Here is an 8205-nt window from a genome sequence, read left to right on the forward strand (position 1 = left end):
CCTAAAGCATCTTGCAATTTTCAGATAACAACAATAACGGTAACAATAATAACTGAATTGCTCCAAAGCACAAGATTGATTAAATCGAATTATTGAAAAAGCTACGGGTTTATTTTGTAGCTTTTCCCGTCAAACTATCCTTTTCTAATATCGAATTAACCATTGTTAATTATAAATTGATCTTTTTTTAACTTTAAATCAATCTTGTTTAACTTCAAATGAACATTTTTCATTTCAAATTAACCTTTTTTTATCTTCAAATGAATCTTATTAAAAATCTTGTATATTTGAAAATTAAAAAAAAATCGTAAAATAAAATGCATGGGCTCTTAAACTGTACGCAAATTAACTAAAAGTAAAACATGATTATTCGATTAATTTGGAATGTATTAAACATATATTCTTATATAATTTACTATATAAAAATGAATTACAATTAAAATTAAAAGTTGTCTCCTTAAAATTAAATGATTCGTCTAGTAATTCGACATTTTATATATTAAAATGTCGAATTATGAGAAGAAGAATATTTTTATAATTAATTTTATATAAATTTTAATCTTGATTGTAATTAATTGCCATTTACTGTTTTATAAAATAACCCATTTTAAATATAAAACAAACAAACATTAAATTAAAAGAAGGTTTTTTATTTTTATGTATGAGTTTATTATGTATAATATGTATATGTTACGTATAATTTACAATTGTCAACTAATTTTTATATGGTCTTCTATGAGCCCAATTATGTTATATTAAAAATTCGCAAACGTACAGGACCAAACGTTTATACCATTTCTGAATTTTTTAATGCTTTAAAGAAAGGGTTAATTTAAATTAAATATGGTTAATTTTGAAGTGAAAGAAGTCAATTTGAAATTAGAAAAAGTGAGTTAAAAGTTAAAAATGTTTTATTTCCAATTTAAAAAAGTTATTTTGTTGTTACAACGGATTATTTGATGGAAAAAGCTACACAACGCAATACTACAATTATATTATTGGATTTTCATCACACTACTGTTTTTTTAAATCTATATCTTGAAATGTTAAGTAGCCTAAAAAAGCAACAGGATATCTGTGCAACATTGCTGTGAAAAACATTAACAGAAATGAAAGAAACTGTTCAAAATATTTGGACCTGAATTACGAAATTAAGAAAGTAGAGTATCTGCTTTAGAAAGGAGGCGAATAATTTTAGAGAGGAAGAGGGTGGCATCTTTTCCTTCGGGTTTCTTGAGGGAAAATTTTTTAAATATTGAAGAGAGCAAGAAGCAAAGTATATTTCATCTCGAAATATTCTGTTAATTCTGTTAATGTTTAATGAAAAAGTTAGCTTAGCCATAATTAAAACCGTGGATAAATATTTCAGAAAGCTTCCTATGACGTATTCGTAATATGCAGCTATTGGCTTAAACTTCATTTCAAGTTGCTCTGAAATTTCTGATTTGTTAGAAATGTGATGTGAAATTTGGTCCAGTTCAAATATTTTTTTAACACCTTTACAATTACAGAATTAAATTACAATTACACATTACAATTACATAATTACACAGAAGACAAACACTTTGAGTGAGTAGAAATGCTTTGATTGAATATAAAAAATATATTTCGCATTGCATAAACTTCTTGTATTGTATTGTAATGTATTAATTGGTCAAGCGGACCACGAAATTAGTGAATTTGATGATTTAAAATGAAGTATACTTCACTAAAGCTCTCCGTGGCCATTTCATTTGTCGTCGAGAATCCAATCCGATTACACGACATTTGAAAAATGGCAAAAAGGAGGGAAAATTCAAAAGGTGGGGTTGAGATGGGAAGTTAGTGTCCGAGTGGATCGAGGTCACGATAGCTCAAGTGGTAGAGCAGCGGCGTATCTAGCCGAAGATCGTGGGTTCGAATCCCGCTCGTGCCATTGACTTTTTTATCTCAACTAAAAAACCTTAATTAATTGTAATAAAAAATATATTTTGCATTGTATAAATTTTTTGTTAAATGTAAACAATGTTTGTAAATCCCAGGCCCTGAAGATGATCTCAATAAGGATTGAAACGTTGGCAGGATAAAGAAAATGTTTTTCTGAAACCTACATCACACCAGACCGCATCTCACGATTTCTGAATAATTATCCATTAACGGTCACTAATCTTCACACGTAATTTATATAGTAAATTATTTGTTATTGACGTAAATTTTTTACGGCAGTACCTTGGGGATTTTATTGCCAGAATTGGGTTGATGAACAACTATGACGAAAAATTATTTACTAATTCAACATTCTCAGCCAATAAAATTGCATAGTCATCTAATATCGAAAAGAAGTTTCCAAATTTTAGAACTAATTGAAAATTTTGGCAAGGTTGTCTGTAATGGGCGTTCGCTAATGATAAACCGGTACATTTTATATTCTTTGGTAAACAAGATAGATTTTGTTTGAAAATCTGTAGAGCGTTTCTCTTGGTTTTTAATTTTGAAGTGATTATGATATCTGATTTTATCTGGCCATTATTTATGTAGTCAAAGTTTAATATCTTTAGTAATGTGAGCTTAAAATAATTAGATATTTTTCGATTGAAACATATCATAGACCAGAAAAGATATTATTTTCTTTATACAGAGTACAAATGCTGCTATATAAAAGGAAGGAAGATTATTTGTTTTCGTTTTGCTTGCTGAATTTATATATGCCAAGTCTGTAACTATTTGGTTTCTGGTTAGGCACGTCTAAAATTTCCGTTAACAAAATAATAAATAAATAAATAAAGTTTGTACAATTGTGTTTAACTTTAAAAAAAATCTGAAACCAAATTTTTTAGCTCTTGAGGGAAATCGTCTAGTATTCCCAGTAAATATCAGTAAACTTTCTCTATCTGCAACATACTTATTTATATAAAAAGTGTTTTTAATGTATAGATTTACCTATTAGAAAAGAATATATTTAGAAATTTTTTTCTACAAACAAATTTACCCATTTTGTCATAAATCTAATGGGATTTACCTCAGCATTATAGGATCAGGAGAAATGTGAAAAAAAGTTTGTTTTCCGCCCTTGGAATTTCGACCAATATTTTATTCAGCACATTTAAAGCGAATCAAGCGGAAAAGGCCGAGGGCCGTTGGAGCGTGTTTTCCAACGGAATAGTTAGTGAAAGATGAGATCCATCCAAGAAGCAACTTGGGGCAATAAAGGATTAACTCTAAAGTACACCGAGACAAATAAGGTCGATTTCACCGAGGGCGGCCCTATTCCTAGAAAATGAAATCCACCGTTGAGAAAATCTATATAAAAAAGGGGAAAAAGAACGAAAGGGGTCGCAAAAGAGGTGGAAGAGGATTGATGTATTTGAAGCGTAGGAACTCGTGATTGAAAGGTTCCACTGACCTGGAAGATAAGGATCTGTTCTCGCCGAGGAATCCGCCAGCCTGGCCCTACTTATTTAAAACGCCCCCTTCCCTACCAGCGTGGGAAACGTATGACTGCAGAATGTACCAATCCCCTGTGAAATCTTTTAGTCGGCTCCCCTTTTGAATAAATGAGGAGGAGGAGCGGCTCGGCGGATGGGCGTCAACAGGTGTTCGGCAGCCGCCGGGACATAGTTTGGCACAGAAACCACTCCTCGACCGCGGCTCGTTCCGATCGTCTTATCCCTCCAACCGGGGTCAGAAAGGGTAAAAACTGGAGGAATATATTGGGACGGATTTTCCCTAGGTGGATTTTTTTCGAAGAATGGAATTCCGTTGAAAAAAAAATAAATAAAAAAATAAAAAAAAATAAAAATATTCTAAATCAACAACAACCAAGTTCAGTGCATTATTCATACCAAATAGGAATTTGGTTTAGAAAATAAACATTATCGAAAAAGTAAAAATAAAAAAATTTAAAGTTAAAAATTGTTAATTTATATAAAAACTCAAAAAATAAAACACCCAATATAAGAACATTTTATACAAATAAAAAATTAAATAAATTATATTCATATATGTAGATTTTTAAATTTTAAATTATAAATACCTTCACTTTGGCAATATTTTAGAATGAGATAGGAAATGTATATCTTAAATTTAAAACAACATTGGTGAAAATACCCTTGCTAAACTTCAATGATGCTAAAATGTTGAATGTTTTATTAATATTTGTGTAGCTATAATTTTCATTGTCTTTTTTGTTTTGTTTTTCCTGGCAAACAGCTGTGGTCATAGCCGGCGGTGCTCTGCTTTTTCCCTATGCCCGTTTTTCTTTCACATCTATGTAATAGCTTAGAAAGCGCTGTACCTTCTGCTGAAATGTGGGTACATCGAACGTGTAACTTCTTCCTTAATAGAGCCCTGGTTCAATCAGAACTACACCAGCAATACACACACACACACAGAGGGAAACCAAACAAAAGATTATTTCCAGTTTCCACCTTTAAGACTCTTTAAGACTCAATCATAAGCTCACCGCGATGATAATAGGTTTAACTCAACAGAACAACCTAGTTGTCCTTGCGGAGCAGTAATCCAGAACTGGAATCACATCGTTTTCCGCTGTCCGATGTATGACACCGAGAGGAACATCTTAATACGTAAAATCCTTCTTCAAACTGATGGATTTTGGCCGCTAAGTACAGATCAATTATTGGAAACAAAATTTTTAAAATACACAACTAAATTTGTTAATAACATAGACATAAACTTATTATAAATGTATTATCTTGGTGATTAGAGTAAATAAGTTATAAGAAAATTGTAAATTATACATTTCAATAAATAATATGAAAATAATCTTGAAGAAATACATGTAATCACAAGTATGGAAGCATGTAAATATAATACAAATAAACTTCTTTTGTCAGGGTTACTGCGTGAGGAAAACAGAGAAAGAGAGAGAGAGAGAGAGAGAGAGAGAGAGAGAGAGAGAGAGAGAGAGAGAGATCCAATATAACAATTTACACTGATCTAACATTATATTGGTTCCAATTATTTTTATTCATTTTTCAACGCACTATAATCCTTTTCCCATTCCTTTATACACATTACAATAATTAAAAACTAATGAAGTCGGCAAGAACCCGAAACGAGTCTGACAGAGCAAAACAACAATTTATAAATATTAATTTTGAATGTAAAATATAATATAAATGTAAAATTACAAAATTAGAAAATTTAATTTTTTGGTTTTCTATTCGTTTTAGAAATTACATAGATTTGAAAAAGCACAAGCGTGATGTATGACCAACTTCAGACCAGGCTCGTCAAGTCACAAGCCATGAGAGCAAGGTTTAACATAATATACAGCTCTGTTGCTGGACAGTACTACAATACAACAAAATCGCAAAAGTAGGTTTTGAATTATGGCTAGAATACATCAATTCCATGTGAAAATACTTTTTCAAGAAATAATTACGAATTACAAACCGTTAAATGCTGATGTCCTTTTAGGAAAATGAAAAAATAACATAACAGTTAATGCTATATTTTCATGTTGTATAATGTATAACATGATCGCAACTTGTCCAACTGACCAATCGGCAAACAGAGAAACAACCTCTTCAAATTGTTTAATGAGATCTCTCTACATGAATGATGCCTCTTTATATGTCTTAGATGGCGTTCAAGAGCAAACGTGCCAACAATGGAAAACCGTAGGAAGGAGGAGCGCTGAGAGGGTTGAGAAGTGGCTTTGTTGCCTTAAGGGATGGAGAAATGCCGAGCAAACCCGGGCCCGCGGAGGAATAAGAGGGCACGTACAATTCTCATCTTTGGCCCATGACTCTTTTATTTCTGCGGAAAAACTTTTATTTTAATAATCGAGTGTGAAGTACTGATAATTTGAACTAACCGTATTTAAAATGTAAAACAAACACGAGGCAACAAAAAATTATGTTAAGAAAATCGTAACTTTCCTCCAATTTTTGTTATTAATAACCTCTAAGCGATTATTAATTTAAATAATATTAATTAACCATGGTAAATGAAATAAAATAAAAATTATATATGCACTATTTTGAGGCTGCTGGAGCGGAAAAATGAAATGGAAGAAAATACAAATTGCGGGGGAATAAACTGCAATGCCCAAATCGCAATTTAAATAAGAAAAATAGTTCCCTCAAAAAAAAAAAAAAAAGATAAAGAAAAAGAAATGTTATTGTGTTTTGTTTCTTATTATTGTTATGAAGAATTAGTTATCATATTTGAATGGAAGAATAAAAGGATAAGGATGAGCCTATACTCATGCTGAGACTGTTGCTAGTCTGACTCCATTATTATTATTATTATTATTATANGAGAGAGAGAGAGAGAGAGAGAGAGAGAGAGAGAGAGAGAGAGAGAGAGAGAGAGAGAGAGAGAGAGAGAGAGAGAGAGAGAGAGAGAGAGAGAGAGAGAGAGAGAGAGAGAGAGAGAGAGAGAGAGAGAGAGAGAGAGAGAGAGAGAGAGAGAGAGAGAGAGAGAGAGAGAGAGAGAGAGAGAGAGAGAGAGAGAGAGAGAGAGAGAGAGAGAGAGAGAGAGAGAGAGAGAGAGAGAGAGAGAGAGAGAGAGAGAGAGAGAGAGAGAGAGAGAGAGAGAGAGAGAGAGAGAGAGAGAGAGAGAGAGAGAGAGAGAGAGAGAGAGAGAGAGAGAGAGAGAGAGAGAGAGAGAGAGAGAGAGAGAGAGAGAGAGAGAGAGAGAGAGAGAGAGAGAGAGAGAGAGAGAGAGAGAGAGAGAGAGAGAGAGAGAGAGAGAGAGAGAGAGAGAGAGAGAGAGAGAGAGAGAGAGAGAGAGAGAAAGTGAGAAAGAGAGAGAGAGAGAGAGAGAGAGAGAGAGAGAGAGAGAGAGAGAGGAGAGAATAAAGGAGGGAGTGAGTGAGTGAGTGAGGGAGTGAGAGATTATGTGTGTGTGTGTGTGTGTAATAGGCTTTCCGCTGGCATCTCTGTTGAGTATAAAATGAAGATGGGGATTATTTGGTTTCATTTATTAATCCTCGTATTATTTTTACGAGCTTACACAATCTTTCATAAAAGCAGTATACAATTGAAAGAATGGGGAAAAATAGAAAGAAGAGAGTGAAAGGGAGATGGGAGAGAGAGATAGATAGATAGAAAGATAGATAGATAGAGAGAAAGAGAGCGAGAGAGAAAGAGAGAGAAATAATGAATATCGTTTTATTTAAAAAACCTCGGTGACCTCTCTTAAAATCTTAAAATTAACGAGGAATTAGATAGATACATAGCAAGAGCGAGACCGAAAAAGAGAGGGAGAGAGAGAGAGAAAGAAAGAAAGAGAGAGAGAGGGAGAGAGAGCGAGAGAGAGAGAGAGAAGGTGAGAAAAACAGAGAATAATAAATGAGAGAGTTAAAGTGAAAGTAAAAAGAAGGAAATAGAGAAAAACACACACATATATATATATCTTAACATATTTTTAATTTTGTTTTGTAATCGAGTTTGTTCTTTAAATTTTAAGATTTTTGTTATAATGGAAATAATTTTTTTTCTTCTGGATTTATCTTTATAATTATCTTATAATAAATTATAATTATAAATTTTTTATAGACTATTAAATTATTCATTTTAATAATGCAAAAGCAAAACAAGATAGGTGAGTGTTGGGTTTCGTCGTAATTATTATTTTAGGAATATCCCCAATGTATCAACTTCATCCCATGAAGTTTTAGCCAAATATCATCTCAAATGAAATCAAATTTGGTTTATTTAATTATTTAATATATATGGAAATAAATCAGATATGAAACATAATCCTATAGAAAATTACAAAAAGGTTATTCGAAGTGTTTTAATTTAAATAATAAATACGAAAGTAATTTTCTAGAATAATGACAGATAACATGGTATTGGCTTATAATTCGTAGCAAAAAGCACATGCAATTTTGCACTTGTTTACTTTTGCTTTAGACCGATTGTTTGAATGTTTTAACGTTGGTTCTGTATGGGTAGACAGCGCACAGAGCGAAAGCTATACTCCCTGTTCAAACTTTTCCTCTAGTAAATCGCCTCCGCCAACCTTCTATTTTATCTTATTCAAACCTCCAAGCCTCTCGGCGGATTCTCCCACTTTAAATCAATTTCTTTTAAATAAGATTTACACCCGGAACGGCAAGTCGGTAGGTGGAAGATAAAGTTGGCGGTTTGCTCCTCGCGCAATCTATAAATCGGCGGGTGGAAACCCGTAAATCTGAAGGAGGTGGCTAGGTAAGTAGATCAGCCAGCAGTAAACAGTCTTCCTGGCTAC

The sequence above is a fragment of the Cimex lectularius genome, unplaced genomic scaffold (assembly GCF_000648675.2).
Source record: "Cimex lectularius strain Harlan isolate CLEC.00 unplaced genomic scaffold, Clec_2.1 scaffold59, whole genome shotgun sequence".
NCBI classification, from domain to species: domain Eukaryota; kingdom Metazoa; phylum Arthropoda; class Insecta; order Hemiptera; family Cimicidae; genus Cimex; species Cimex lectularius.